Here is a 15,311-nt window from a genome sequence, read left to right as displayed (position 1 = left end):
CCTTTCGGGGGAGATGGAAATGCTTGTTTTCTAAATGTGGTGATGGTTTCATGGGTGTATGTGTATGTTGGATATAAGTGTGCATTTTAAGTACCAATATGTACAGCTATGTAATTCTCCCAAGTATAAAGACAAAAAAGTGAGATTATGAATGTGAACTGTCACAGTGTCTAGCAGATAGTAGGTGCTTCAAAAATGTTGAGGAAATGACCTCTTACGAGCACAAGCTCCCTCCCCATACTGGAGCTGCTGTTCTGTAAGTGTTAAACGCCTTCTACACGTTTACATAGTTGCGTTCTCTGTGTGTTCTAAGCCAGAAGGGTTCAGAGGATACGTGCTCTACCCTCTTCACGGTACAATTTCTTTCTGATTTCTGTGTTCACTGTGTCATCATCTCCTCTGACTTCCTCTGTCCCCCAGTTCTCTTCCTTACATTTGTATGACGGGCTTCAGCTAACAGTATCCTTTGTACCCCTCTTAGGAATATCTTTTCCTGACTCTTACCACGTATCTTGCAGGCAGAGGGGACACATGACTCACTCTTGGCTGGAAGAGAACATCTTCTGGGCCAGAATGGGTAGCCCCAGATTCAACAAGAATATGGCCTGAGGATCCCAGTTTCTTAGACTGTGGAGAAAGAGCTGCTTTTTCTTTTCTGCCTGGCTTAGCATGGTGAGAACATAGGCATGCACTGAGGCCATGCATTTGCCCCACCAAGGGAAAGCCTGCCTATAACAGTACCAACCTGTAGAGGAGATGGAAGAATAGAGTGGGAATTCCTGAGTCCAGACGTGCCTGACCTTCAACCTATCTCAGTACTTCCAGTTTTGTGACCAATAAATGTCACTTTTCATTAACTTAATTTCATCTTGGTTTTTTGTCACTTGCCATCTCCCCAAAGGGGCTCTCCAGGTGGCTCAGCGGTAATGAATCTACCTGTAATGCAGGACATGTAGGAGATGCAGGTTTGATCCCTGGGTCGGGAAGACACCCTGGTGAAGGAAATGGCAACACACTCCAGTATTCTTGCCTGAAGAATCCCATGGACAGAGGAGCCTTGCAGGCCACAGTCCATAGAGTCACAAAGAATCGGACATGACTGAAGCAACGAGCATGCATCTTCCAAAAGACCCAGTGACAGCCACGGGAAAGCATACTCTGGTGCTTGGTCCATCACTGAAAAGTGGATGGCAATGTTTAAGTGCCAGGAGTATTTGAAACAACTAGTTGATGACTATAATTATGAACACTGGTGTGTAACATAGGTGTAACAGATGATTTGACAAGCCAGAGGATGCTCACAGGTATGGTTCCCTCTACTTGTTGTTCAGTCACTAACTGGTATCTGACTCTTGTGACCATATGGACTGTAGCCCACCAGGCTCCCCTGTCCTCCACTATCTCCCAGAGTTTGCTCAAACTCATGTCCACTGAGTAGGTGTTGCTATCTAACCATCTCATCTTCTGCAGTCCCTTCTCTGTTTGCCTTCAATCTTTTCCTGTATCAGGGTTTTTTTCCAACAAGTTGGATCTTCCTATCAGGTGGCTGAAGTATTGGAGCTTCAGGTTCAGCATCAGTTCTTCCAATGAATAATCAGGGTTGACTTCCTTTAGGATTGACTGGTTTGATCTCCTTGCTGTCTAAGGGATTCTCAAGAGTCTTCTCAAGCACCACAGTTTAAAAGCATCAATTCTTTATCGCTAAGCCTTCTTTATGGTTCGACTCTCACAACCGTACCTGATTACTGGTAAAACCATAGCTTTGACTATATGGACCTGTGCCGCCAAAGTGATATCTCTGCTTTTTAATATGCTGCCTAGGTTTGTAATAGCTTTTCTTCTAAGGAGGAGCATCTTTTAATTTCATGGCTGCGGTCACCATCTGCAGTGAGTTTAGCTATTTGCATTGTATTTTACTATGACCAATGCCCTCCACATTATGTATGTCTGTTATATGCATATGAAGAAATAGTATAAAATGAGGGTTACTTGCCTCTCTTTCCAACTCCACATACTATGACATCATACTGGCAGCTTGCAATCAATCATGACAGTAGAGTTTTCATCACGGAAATCAGCAAACGCAGATCAGGGCTTTCCCTCCACTCCCAACACGCACAGTCAGTTGCTAACCATTTACTGATATACCACTGGTTTTAACTTTTTCATGTTTGTAAACTGCTCTAACGAGTTCATTATCTTCTTGACAACAGTGGTGTTTTACATTTCTCTTTGTCCTCTGTGTTGTTCAACACAGCACTGCATCCACAGTAGGTGCTAATATTTTGCCACCTGCCAGAAGCCTAGAAAGAGACAATCATTTTACAAAGAAGCGTTTGCTACAGCTACATCCATGTGACCTGCTGCATTTAAAAATATTACCCACACAAAACCCTGCAGGTCTATCACTGCTTGAGTTGTAAACAATGGAGAAAACACTAAACATGAAAGCAGAGTAAAAATATTATAGCCTGACAGTCAAAGTGAATGCATACTGACACAAAGAGCTGAGATCACTCAAATGCCCGTCAGAGGGAACAGTCCAAAAAAATCTGTACTGTTTCACTCAGAGAAAGGAAAAATTGTAAATGCATGGAGGGCAGTAAAAATGTCTCCAAATGGTTGAAAGGCTATCACAAAAGAAAAACACTGGGTATGTTCTGTAGTACACTAGACGATAATACAAGAATCAATGTTTAGAAGTTAGGATGTAACTGAGTCGGACCCTATGGGGCCTTCCCCAGACAGAGCCCTTGCCCATATCCTCTGCTCTAGCTCACTAACAGCAGCTGATGCACATTTACTGTTGTTTCACAGATGAGAAAACCAGCAACCAAATGGAATTAACTACTTGATGGCCATGAACCTCCCCCCCTCTACTGGTATGTAGAGATTGATAATGTTCACCCCTGTGATACCACCCTGTTGCCTCACCATGAACCAATCAGAGAACTGAGTGCTAACAGATCACACACCCTGGGCCATCCCTCCCTCACCTTGCCTTGAAAAACTTTGCTAAAACCTATTGAGGAGTTTGGGTGTTTTGAGTACTACCTGCTCCAGACTCCTTGTACAGCACCTTACCATAAACGCTGCACTTTCTTCCACCACAATCCAGTGTCAGTAGATTGGGAGAGCAGACCCAAGTCTGGTTCTGTAACAAGGAGAGGCACATTCTGATATAAACAGGAAGAAGTGTCCTACAGAGATGACTGAGGATGGGCCGAACAAGCAGCAGTGAATTCCTGCCTTAGTGTGACTCAAACATGGAGACTGGTCACAGGGCTTGGATGAATAAATAAGTTAAGGGGTAAGCAAAGGTTCTCAACTGAAGCCACCACTGCCCCCTAGGAAGTGCTGGGAAATTCATGGAGGCACTCAGTGAAGAGGATGGGATGCAAGGCAAGGGATGACCCCACCCAACAAATAACTCTACTACCCAACATGCAAATCGTTCTCCCACCGAGAAATAGTGGGCTAGACAAATCCTGGAGGGCATGTTTTAGTTCATGCTCAATAAGCCATCATGCAGCAAGGATGTGGTTGAGGAACTAAGTTTCAAGCACCTTGCTAAATGCTACAGTTATCAGCGCAAGATGAACCTTTTTCTGGCAAGAGGCTTAAGACTAGTGGAGGGAGATAAGGAAATAAGCAAGCAATTTCAAGAGAGTTATACATGGCTAATCCAGAAATCTGAACAGGTACTGAAAGAATAGCAGACTCCTCTAACTATCCAAGTGTCAGTGTGGTTATACAAAGAGTGGGAAAGCCCTCTCAGAGGTGTGGTGGCCTCCCCTTCAGTTTTACAGAATATGCACTTGTTGTTGCTGTTCAGTCTCTAAGTCACATCTGGCTCTTTGTGACCCCACGGACTGCAGCACGCCAGGATTCCTTGTCCTTCACCATCTCTTGGAATTTGCCCAAGTTCATGTCCATTGAGTTGGTGATGCTGTCCAATCATCTCATCCTCTGCTGCTTCTCCTTTTGCCTTCCATCTTTCCCAGCATCAAGGTCTTTTTCAATGAGAAGGAAATGGCAAACCACTCCAGTATTCTTGCCACAAGAACCCCATGAAGAGTATAAAAAAACACAAAGAATAAGTTGGAAGAAGGAGTTTCAAGTAGAGAAAACACTGAGTAAAGGGACAGAAGTGTGAGGGAACATGGTGCTAGAATTCCAGGAGAGCAATTCAGGAAAAAAAATTTTTGCAATAGTTACATATGGGTATCTGCATGTTTTTAAAACAATTTTAGTGTTTATAACACTGCTAAAAGAGGGCATCTTGAAGAACCTAAGTACAGCTTGAGTGAAGGCTGAATATGAGTATATAGAGAAGAGAGACTGGGAGCATTTGGGAAATGTCCCTTCCGACCCTGAGAATCTTTAAACTTTCTGGATGCAAGAGAAGAGTTGTTACTGGGATCCCATGTGATGAGCAGAGATCTAGATGGCTGTCTACTGGACTCTCCTCCTCCTTCGCATCCACTCCAGCAATAGGCACCTCCTTTCTGCTGCTTGATCTGATGGCTAAGCTGGTTCCCACCACAGGGTAGCTACACATGTTCTTCCCTTTGCCTGAAACACTCCTTCCTAGATAATCACATGTTTGGTTCCTTCTCCACTTGTGATCTCCTCCTCAAAGAGGCCCTCCCTGTCCATCAAACATGCAACAGAATTATCTGTCTTCACCACGAGAATGCAGCTCTATGAGTGCAGGGGCTCTTGCATCTTGTTACCTGCGTACTGTAGGCAGTACTCCACAAGCTATTCATTCACATCTAGACATTCCATCCCATGCCAGGTAACAGACACGGAGAAAATAGATCCAAGGCGAGCACCTGGAATAACTAGGACACCCAGAGCCACACTGGATGTGTGACGGAGAATATGAAGGAGAATCTGGTGCGTGTCCTTCCAGTAGCCTGGGAGGACACTAGAACTAACTCACAAACTAGGTCTTTTGAGAGAAAAGTGTAGGACCTGGGATATTTAGCCTAGTGCAAAATACTCTCCAATGGTGTACATTTTCCAAATATCAGGAAGGCATCATGTGGAAGAAGAACGGAAATTCCTCTGAACTGATCCCCAAGGGAAAGGCCATGGGGTAGAAGCCAGGTGAGTGAAAGAGAGATGTCAGCTCTACACGAGAAAGGGCACAAACAGGTAGGGTTCACAAGGCCCTTCAGAAGGCCCTGACTTTCATCAGCAGAGCTGTTTAGCAGAAACCGGCCAACCAACCCAACAGAGACAAAAAGCTCAAGCTTCGTACTGGAGATGAGACCAAAACACTACCGTGTGGATGTTACCTACTGCATGCTAGCAGCATTACTGGAAGTCTATCAAAAATAACTACTTATTTAACCCTCATGACAACCCGTGGAGGCAGGTACTGTCATCATTTTACAGTAGAAAAAACTGAGATGCAGAAGCCCAATAACATGGCCAAGATCATCTTTCTGGTAAGTGGCAGTGGTTCTTTTTGGTTTTTTTTTAATGACCTTTAATGTCTCCTCTAGGTTTCACAGTATGCCGTCAACTAGAAATGAAGTGATATTCTATTTTTGTCATCCCCAGGGAAAACTGTGACAGAACAACTAAACATGGCTGCCGGCCACCACGCGGGGAAAGCTGTAGGTGGTGCCTCATGCAGCACTCACCCAGAAACCGGATCCAGAACACCTGGGCTGAACGAGGGACGCGCCCCACGGCACAGCCCCCGTGTCTTTATTTTTATTGTCTATCTCCTATATTCCAGACCCACAAGGGAAGATGTCTGTTTTGTTGACTGCTGGATACTCAGGTGTTAAATAAATATTTGTGGAAAACAGAAAAGAACGGGAAGAAGGGAAGTGGGGAGAAGTATCTTCAGGGGTCCTCTCCCCAGAGCTCCGCACATCATGCTCTCTGTGACCCTGTTCACGTGAACCTACCAAGAGAAAGAAAGCCATAGGGACCCAGATCCCAGACAAACTCAACATGCAGCCCTTGTGGTTTTGAAAAGAATCTGTCACCAACAGTCTGGTTTCTGTGTTAAAAGAGAAAACAAGCATCTTTCAAGTAAGGTAGCTGAAGCACAGATGAAAGTTTAGAATACATCTCCCAGTAGCTGTCAAAATCCCACTCTGATTAAACATAATAAAATAGAGTCAATACTAAAATGTTAATAAAATGCTGTTTTTCCCCAGTCACCACCATCTAATAAAGGTGTTTTGATCCTATTTATGAAATAAATTATATTACTTAGTACCAAAGGGAGCTATTTTGGCTGTGGGAGGTAATCATATTCTAATTTAATGACAGAGGGGGTTGAAAAATCATGCATGACTAAAATAAGTATAGCACAGGCTATCTAGAAGACTACATCTTGTGAGGGGCTACGGACATGCCAGTGCTTGTTCAACTATTAAAATTAACATGTTTAAATTTTTTCATTTACTATATATTCGGTTTGCCTTCTTTCAGATCCCATAAGCCTGCACTATCTTTCTCATGAATATTTAATTTTTTTTTTTCCCTGGGAAGTTAACTCCGCAAGTACCCCTCCAGAAAAAGCGATGTAAACAAGACTGAAGGGAAAAGTGAGACAGGGAGACAAGGCAAGAGTAAATGCAAACGGACAGATGGCCAAGAAAAGCAGAGCGCACCAGAGTCACCCTCCAAGGAGGAGAGAGAAAAAATTAGAACCCAGAAACGAGCAGATTCACGGTAGAGGCATTTAAAGCTCTCATACCTTATCCAAATGGAGAAATGGGTTCTATTTTGAGGCAAAGGGGAAGCTTATGAATACTTTATAATGTTTGCATTAGAGCCTAGTCAGCATGAATAGATTGTATCCTTTGCGTGAGTAAGCCACTCCCCGGTCAGTGGTTAGAAAATTTTAAATGTCTTCCCCGAAGCAAATTTCCTGGGGGTGGTTGAATCACCAATAAGGTGATTTAGAGGCAGACAGAAAACCTTAAGCAAGGAATAATGAACTACTTCATAAGCATCCACTAGGCTCAGGAGTATACTTGGCCTCTGAATAGAGCTGAGCAGAAAACCATTAGTGCAGCCCATCCCGAAGCTGTGAGAAGACGGCCGTGAAAGAGTTTAAAGAGGAAACCCTCCCCTTGCCCAGAACATCATTATCTTCTACCTTAAGTTGGGGTGGGATTCCTGGGAATTGATTTTGTCAGAAAAACAGGGGTTGGCACCATTTATTAAAATTCGAATTGCTGAACCAAAACTTCAAGAGAGAAAAACATCCTTTTCTAACATCCAGGCCCATGATCAAGGGCAGGCTATTATCAGAGTACGTTTTTCTTTCCAGTGAGTCAGAGCAGAGCTGGGTCTTAGTACCAAACACAGTAGCATCCTGCTGGCAATGCATATGTCTTCTCTGGAGACTGCTAAGGACTAAATTCCAAGCCTAATTTATCTCATTAAAGTGGCATTTGGTTTGAGGTTATTTTACAGTGTGAAAGTGAAAGTAATTCAATAATGTCCAACTCTTTACGACCCATGGATATACAGTCCATGGAATTTTCCAGGCTAGAATACTGCAGTGGGTAGCCGTTCCCTTCTCCAAGGGATCTTCCCAACCCAGGGTCGAACCGATGCCTCCCACATTGCACGTGGATTCTTTACCAGCTGAGCCACCAGGGAAGCCCAAGAATACTGGAGTGGGTAGCCTATCCCTTCTCTAGCAGATCTTTCCGACCCAGGAACTGAACCACAGTCTCCTGCATTGCAGTTTAGGTTCCACTGGAAGTAGGTCTAGAGGTGGATCATGAGTGTATGCTCAGTCATGTCCGACCATGGACTGTAGCTCACCAGGCTCTTCTGTCCATGGAATTCTCCCGGCAAGAATACTGGAGTGGGCTGTCAAACCCTTTTCCAGGGGATCATCCTGACCCAGGAATTGAACCTGCATCTCCTGAGGCTCCTGTTTTGGCAGGTGGATTCTTTACCACTTGAACCACCTGGGAACCTCTCTAGAGGTGGGTATCAGAACATAACAAGAATTGATTCAGGGAAACATCAATAAAAACATGAGACAAGGAAAAGGAAGAGAGATATTCAAGGTGTCATCATTAACTGGTTACTAGGATAGGCAACTGGAATTCAAGCCCACTGAGGAATTTTGAGAACAGCCTCATACTCCTTCCACCTGCGTAAGGAGGGACTGGTGTTTCCAAATACGAACTGTCATCATGTGACCTGCCTGGGGTGGAGGGAGGGGTCTTACTCGCCAGGCACCCCCAGCCTGCCCATCTGCAGCAGGGGGAAACAGCGGTGAGAAGAGAAGCTGGTGCTGCCATGGGAAGTCAAGCTCAGTGTGCACCGACACGGCATAGGCCAGGGGATGTAGGAAGAGCAGCAATTATAGCTGCGGCTACAAGAACAAAAGCCAGGAAGGAGGCGAGGTGGACTACAAGAAACCAGAAAGCACGGGCTGTGAGTGCTCAATATCCAGATAATGGTATTTGTTGGACTTCCATCCGTCTCAGCAGCACCACTACTACCACTGCTGAGTGCCCCAGACGCCTATGTATGGGATGAAACTGGACTGCTCTGCTTAATAAAGGGGAGTGGAATTTGAAGAACTCTAAGAGAATCAGGGGCTTTCCTGGTGGCTCAGCAGTGAAGAATCCATATGCCAATACAGGAGCCTCAGGTTCAATCCCTGGGTCACGAAGATCCCCTGGAGAAGGAAATGGCAACCCACTCCAGTATTCTTGCCTGGGAAATCCCATGGAGAGAGGAGCCTGGTTGCCTACAATCCATGGGGTCGCAAAGAGTCAGACACAACTTAATGACTGAACAACAACAACAAAGACAATCAGGGAAGGGGACAGGAAGAAGCCTGTGTTATTGAGCACTGTGTGAAGAGAGGAAGAGGGAAAACCACTCTGCTTCCCACCCCAAGCAGGGCAGCAGTATAAAAGCCTGGAGGAATGTGTATAATGGGGGATCTGTAATCTATAGTTTTTCTTGTGTTTTAATATGGCATGAGTGTATGAACATACATTAAACTCCCTCTCCTTCTATTCTTCAAAATCTTCAGTAGAAACTACATTATTTACCAATGCTTTGGTCTAAGTTGATTCTAGGGACACTCAGAAAGTCATGGAGTTCTAATTTCTCTGGGGCATGGAATGACAAGGGGAAGCTGACTGTTCAGAGAACTTTTATAACAAAGTCCTGAAACCAGTGATCTGCAGGCTAATTTACTCTCAGATGTAGATTTTTGCTTCCCATATTCCCAACATCCAGCTATTTTTAAAAACTGATACCAAAGTTTTTCATATGAGAGATTTCAAGATTTCCAACTTCTTCTGGAATATAAAACAAAACAAAAGATGTTAGCATACACAGGATAATCACCAAAAAATAATTAGCCAACAAGTAGGCATTATTTAAATTGTCATGGTCCCTACCATTCTTAATTGTTCCCCAAAGATCACATGTGCATTGATTTTTCCTTTCTCAGTAAAAATGTGTCTATCAAAAAAGGAAAATACCTAAAGTACTGCATGATTCCAGGGAAAAAAGGAATGTGTACTCCTGCATGGAGATGTGAAGAAAAATCCTAGCGGTTTCTAGAGTCCTTGAGGATGACCTTTGTGTTTGAAAAGATTAATCTGATGGTGCTTTGGTTTTAAATATTAATGTTTGACTTATTCATGTTACAAATTGAGAGGCCTAGTTTTTCTTTAAGCGTCTTAGTTCAACTTACAAATTTAATTCTATTTATAATCTAAAATTTAGCAACCACTTTTAAGAGGACTTACAGGAACATTTAGCTCCATTTATAAACAATTAATGCTCTTCAAGCATTTTAAAATTCATTTATAAATTTAATGTATTTGATTTCCTTTAAGTACTTCAATTGTCTGACTTAAAACTTTCCAGAGTAATTAAACAAATCTCTTACAAACAAATTAAATTTATAAATACAGTGAACCAAATTCTTTTAAATAGTCCAACACTGTAGATTAATTTAGTAATATTTCAACCTAAAATCACATATCTAGATCAATTACTCAATTACACATTTTAAACTGGAATTATGAAACTGATCTGTGAGTGTACCAAATTCTAAGCGTTATAAAACTTTAAATACCAAACACACACAAAAGCGTTTTGTGTTAGTTTTGATTCTCTTAAATATTTTCTATATTTAATTTAAAACCTTGTCCGGTTAAAAAGATTATAAAAAAGCTAACAAACACCACTATTGATCTTAACAGGACACTCACTGGATTCTTGGCAAAACTTAAGGGACATCCTGAAACCTCCTATTAAACTCTACATAAGGGACTTCAAATTGAAGCTGGTACTCACATAACCAGGTTCCTAAGACTTTAGTCACATTATTTCTAAATTTTAATTCAGTATAGAGCCTATAACCGCCACTCTGATGGTTCCATCATTTTGACTGAACTACATATTTCTTCAGATCTTGATATCTGCTCTTTTGAGTCTAAAGACCTATGTCCTAATAGCAGAATACACATTCTTTTCCTATATTTCCTACCTCGGCCCCAACACTCTTATGAACATTAAAATGATATCCAAATGGATTCTGGAAATTCCAGGTGTAAGGCAATGTCTGAGACGGCTGTACTGACAGTGTGCTCTGTGGGCAGATTACACCAGGTTCCCTATTCATCTATTACTGGTAGGGACTCACTTTGGCCAACTATGAGTTACACCTACCAGAATACAAATCTAAAGACTGTTAACAATGGATCTCAGGCAAGCTGCAAAAGTGCTCAAGTTAAAATGGTGAGGAAAAGAGGGATGTCGAGTTTAATTATTCTTTATTTGTAAGGGATCACCAACCCTTTAGAGCGAGCTTCCCATGTGGCTCAGCAGTAAAGAATCTGCCTGCAATGCAGGGCCTACATGGGCTCGATCCCTGGGTCAGGCAGATCCCCTGGAGGAGAAAATGGTAACCCAGTCCAGTATTCTTGCCTTGGAAATCCCATGGACAGAGGAGACTGGCAGGCTATAGCCTACTGGCTCACAAAAGAGACACAGCTTAGTGACTAAACAACAACTACCACCCTTTAGAGTATCTGATAAAAGTTTCAAACTCTCTGCATAGACAGACAAAGACACAAGCCCTTCAGTTAATAATGTCCAAGTTTTCACATTTCCCCTGGTATTCATAAGTGGATACTAAGTGAAAAACAAACAAAAATCCTTGGATGGCTCTTTAATGTGGAAGTACTCCCAATATGGTCACGAAAAGTGACATAGTACAGAGGAGATGTCAGAAATTTGATTCAGAGGATTGGTTTTCAAAATGATTAATTTAGAGAGCTTACCAAGTCACAACAGCATAAAGTTCAATGGAGACTGGATAGAGTAATTTTCTTATAAAAGTTTACAGTCTCTTCTAATTTTCATTAAACATGCATGTCAGAGATAGGATGTGGTGGAAATACTAATCTACAAAGTTAAAAATTATTTTATTCAGTGCTCAGATGCAACCATGAGGAAACTTTTTATGATGGGTCTTTCAAGTAGGAGCACAGCTTTTATACAATGGAAAGTAGGAAGTTTATTCTCCATCTTCCATATAATTTTAAGATATAGGAATTTTTTGGTTGGTTTCTTGGAGTGAGATACTGAAGAAAAAATAGAAACAACTTCTCTGGAAGTCATAACCTCCAGTATTCCTCATCTGTCTGGGATAATGAATGATTATTGGATACCATAAGGAAGAAATACATGTTTTGTGAATGAATGAATGAATGAATGACATCTTAATATTTCCCCAAACCCATAATTTGAAATATACCTTGTAGCTTTCCATAAGCTTCAGCAATTGTTTCATCTATACACACTATACCATAGTATCTACTAAATAATTCTACTTCATATTATATTTTTAGCAAGTACATTTTGTCTAGTAATGTCAATTTTGTTGAGTTAAAATTCCACATTGATAGTGCAAGTTACAGCTATCTTAGATTTTGTGTCTCCTCTGTGCTAAAAGCTCAAGGCAAACTCCTAACCTGGTTTTACCTTCTGGAGTATTTTTAGAGGTATGGTGTGTTTTTGAAACTATTTTATCTGTAGAGCCCCCAGAGCTAGGACTCCTGCATTGAACACATTTAAGGCTTAGGTTTAAGCTGGCTTTTAGAGTAGCACAGAACACAAAGCTCTGATGCATGAGGCCATCAACAAAAGCAACATGCTTTCTTTAAAGTTTCAGTTCAATAAATGTTTGCTTTACAGAAAATCTTTGCTTTCTGAGACTTTTTTCACTCAAAAGCTCTCATTTTAAATCACGTTTTTTTAAAAGAATATCTTTATTGTTGTTGGTAGAGATGGGAATCACCAAGGTGCCTACAAAATGGTGGGGCTGCAGTGAACTTGAAAGGTAGGAGACTTGAACCCTGAAGCCTTGGACAAGTCCTTAAACCTCTGTGGCAGAAACAGAAAGAGCAAAGCTTAAGACAGAAAGAGAACCAGAGTGGATGGAGTAAATGTATTCAGCATTTGGACAGCTACCTTAAGACATGCTCTGGAGGGAGGGTTCATATCTACTCCAAAAGCACTTAGAGTTTAACTTTTTCTTTTTTTCTAATGTAGCAGAAGAGATGTCCATAAGGTGGGTTAAACCCAAGGATTCAGAGTCTGAAGCGCCTTTTGTCCCCTCCTACAGGGACATTACTGATAAGGAAAGAAGCTGGCAAATCTCCTTGCATCCTCTCCCTGCAGGAAAAGTGGCCAAGAGGTAAAAACAACTTCTGTTAGGTTCCTCTGCACCGTTGAAGCCAAACTTGCCAATATTTCACTAAACATCTGCTTTTTACCCTTACTTCCGTTAGGGTCAAGTCCTTCTTTCAACACTGCATATTTTTCATAGAACTCCGATTAACAATTTGAAAAAAGAAATGCTTCCTGTTTATGTTAAAAACATATCATATAGTAGGACCTAAAATCAGAATCTGCAAACCCATAAAATGCAAGCAAAATGACAAGTGAAGATACACTGGAAGATGTATTTTAGTCCAATCATATATAAAATTCAGAAATGATGCTAACTCAACAATGATTAAAAAAATGCTTTTACATATCTATCTACTCATCCAATTATTCACTCATTTCATTTATTCACTCATCATATACTAAGCTCCTGTTATGTGACAGGGAATGAGGGTAAAAAGATGAAAGTAACAGACACTCTTTTAAGAAGACATTGCTTGGAATCTGGCAGAGACAAATCACTGATCATAAGATAGTATACTAGAGATTACAGATGATGTTCTATGAGCAAAGAGAAGGCACATCTAGCTTAGACAGAGATGGGGTGGGAGTACTAAAGACTGCCTGAATAAAGGGATTTAAAGGATAAGCAGGAATTACTTGCGTAAAAAGAAGAATACCATTTTAAAGTAGTTAACAGTTTTCTCACAGATAACAACAAAACACATTTCAAGTATGTAGAAGTTTTCAAAGTCTCATATAACCATGTGAAACTCAGATTTTATCTGAGCATAGCCAATCAAATTCTCTCTCTGAAGATCATGGGAAGTTGGCTTCATTTTTCCTAACACAGGCCGCAGTAGTTCCTCTGATGGCCCAGTGGACATATGGGGCAAACTCTACAGCAATTCAAAAAAATTCAGTTGGGAAAAGACAACAATTAAAATCCCATCTCTCCTGTGTAGGAGAAAGCATGCATGCACACAACCACACAAATACTGAGCCCAACAATCCTAAACACCGGAAGTAAAGTCAGATGCTATAAAGAGCAATATTGCATAGGAACTTGGAATGTTAGGCCCATGAATCAAGGCAAACTGAAAGTGGTCAAAAAGGAGATGACAAGAGTGACCATTGACATTATAGGAATCAGGAACTCAAATGGACTGGAATGGGTGAATTTAACTCAGGGGACCCTTACATCTACTACTGGGGCAAGAATCCCTTAGAAGAAATGGAGTAGCCATCATAGTCAACGAAACAGTCTGAAATGTAGTACTTGGATGCAATCTCAAAAACGACAGAATGATCTCTGTTCATCTCTGAGGCAAAACATTCAATATTACAGTAGTCCAAGTCTATGCCCTGACCAGTAATGCTGAAGAAGGTGAAGTCAACGGTTCTGAGAAGACTTACAAGACCTTTTAGAACAAACAACCCCAAAAAAAGTCCTTTTCATTATAGGTGACTGGAATGCAAAAGTAGGAAGTCAAGAAATACCTGGAGTAACAGGCAAATTTGGCCTTGGAGTGCAGAATGAAGCAGGGCAAAGGCTAATAGAGTTTGGCCAAGAAAACTCACTGCTCATAGCAAACATCCTCTTTCAACAACACAAGAGAAGACTACACACATGGACATCACCAGATGGTCAACACTGAAATCAGACTGATTATTTTCTTTGCAGCCAAAGATGGTGAAGCTCTATACAGTCAGCAAAAACAAGACCAGAAGCTGACTCTGGCCCAGAGCATGACCTCCTTAGTGCCAAATTCAGGCTGAAATTGAAGAAAGTAGGGGAAACCACTAGACCATTCAGGTATGACCCAAATAAAAGCCCTTATATTATACAGTAGAAGTGGGCAATAGATTTAAGGGACTAGATCTAATAGACAGAGTGCTCAAAGAACTATGGACAGAGGTTCATGACATTGTACAGGAGGAAGAGATCAAGACCATCCCAAAGAAAAAGAAATGTAAAAAGGCAAAATGGTTGTCTGAGGAGCCATTACAAATAGTTGAGAAAAGAAGAGAAGTGAAAGGCAAAGGAGTAAAGGAAAGACATACCCATTTGAATGCAGAGTTCCAAAGAATAGTAAGGAGAGATAAGAAAGCCTTCCTCAGTGATCAATGCAAAGAAATAGAGGAAAACAACAGAATGGGAAAGACTAGAAATCTCTTCAAGAAAGTTAGAGATACCAAGTGAACTTTGCATGTAAGTTCAGTTCAGTTCAGTCACTCAGTCGTGTTCAACTCTTTGCGACCCCATGAATCGCAGCACGCCTGGCCTCCCTGTCCATCACCAACTCCCAGAGTTCACTCAGACTCATGCCCATCGAGTCAGTGATGCCATCCAGCCATCTCATCCTCTGTCGTCCCGTTTTACTCCTGCCCCCAATCCCTCCCAGCATCAGAGTCTTTTCCAATGAGTCAACTCTTCGCATGAGGTGGCCAAAGTACTGGAGTTTCAGCTTTAGCATCATTCCTTCCAAAGAAATCCCAGGGCTGATCTCCTTCAGAATGGACTGGTTGGATCTCCTTGCAGTCCAAGGGACTCTCAAGAGTCTTCTCCAACACCACAGCTCAAAAGCATCAATTCTTTGGTGCTC

The sequence above is a fragment of the Bos indicus x Bos taurus genome, chromosome 8 (genome assembly GCF_003369695.1).
Source record: "Bos indicus x Bos taurus breed Angus x Brahman F1 hybrid chromosome 8, Bos_hybrid_MaternalHap_v2.0, whole genome shotgun sequence".
In the NCBI taxonomy this organism is placed as follows: Eukaryota; Metazoa; Chordata; class Mammalia; order Artiodactyla; family Bovidae; genus Bos; species Bos indicus x Bos taurus.
The sequence above is the reverse complement of the archived record's forward strand: the minus strand, read 5'-3'. Positions refer to the sequence as shown.